This window comes from Myxocyprinus asiaticus, chromosome 24 (genome assembly GCF_019703515.2).
Source record: "Myxocyprinus asiaticus isolate MX2 ecotype Aquarium Trade chromosome 24, UBuf_Myxa_2, whole genome shotgun sequence".
In the NCBI taxonomy this organism is placed as follows: Eukaryota; Metazoa; Chordata; class Actinopteri; order Cypriniformes; family Catostomidae; genus Myxocyprinus; species Myxocyprinus asiaticus.
The window spans coordinates 21,030,412-21,031,771 of record NC_059367.1 but is presented as its reverse complement, the minus strand read 5'-3'; positions in this window follow the sequence as shown (position 1 = coordinate 21,031,771).

The following is a 1,360-nucleotide window of genomic DNA, read 5'->3' as shown; positions in this document are numbered from 1 at the left end:
TTATTAATGTGACATACCGAGTTTGAAAAAAGGATATTATTGCTTTTGTAAATTTACTGTGCATTAAAGCGATAGTTCACCCAAAAATGAAAATTCTCTCATCATTGTGTGACTTTCCTTCTACTACCGAACACAAACAAAGATAAAAAAGATTCTTTAGAAGAATACATCAGCTCTGTAGGTCCATACAATGCAAGTGAATGGTGATCAGGCCTATGAAGCTCAAAAAAGCTGATATAGTCAGCACAAATATAAGACTCCAGTGGTTTAATCAATGTCTTCTGAAGCGATTCAGTTGTTTTTGGGTGGGAACATACCAAATAACTGCTTTTTTACTGGACGTCTTGACAGAAGTCTCCTTCCGGGATCATAATTTCAAGCTTGATTGCACTTCCTATAGCGCCATCTAGTGCTCTAAGCATGCCTCAAGCACTAGGAAGTGTAATCGAGCATGATTGTGCCTAGAGCTGCAATGGCAAGATGTACAGTAAAAAAAGAGTTATATTTTAGTCAGTTCTCACACAAAACCAACTGGATCACTTCAGAAGACATTGATAAAACCACTGGATTCTGATGGATTACTTTTATGCTGACTGTATTTGCTTTTTGGAGCATTAAATGTTTGGTCACCATTCACTTCCATTGTATGGACCTACAGAGCTGAGATATTCTTCCAAAAATCGTCGTTTGTGTTCAGCAGAAGAAAGACAGTTATACACATCTGGGATGGCATGAGGGTGTGTAAACAATGAGAGAATTTTCATTTTTGGGTAAACTATCTGTGATGAGGAGGAGGGCGGAGCTGGGCCGTGAGTCTCCAATCAGACTAATCAGCCGAGGAGAGGAATAAGGCAAAGCTGGATGCGGCAGTTCTGGAGAGAGAGAGACACATGCAGCTGACGCATCCGGATCGGCCTTATCCCTCTCCTCGGCTGATTAGCCCGATTGGGGGCCGGCCTCCTCTTCATCACACTATCCCTTTAAGAAGGGCTGTACTACCTGCTACAACAGTAGCCTAAAATGCCTAAATAGTTATTTGGTCATTGGTTAACATTAACTAATATTACCCTTGCTAGGTGAGGTCAGCAGAAACGACCAAGGTTCAGAGGTGAAACAAGTTATTATATTTTGATGAAATACTATAAAACATTTTGGTAACACTTCACAATAAGGTTCCATTCATTAACATTAGTTAATGCATTAGGTGTCATGAACAAACAATTAACAAAATGTTTTTTTTTTACACCATTTATTAATCTTTGTTAATGTTAGTTAATAAAAATACTATTGATCATTGTTAGTTCATAATGCATTTACTAATGAATGCATTTTGATTTCATATTGATTCCAACACCAAGGC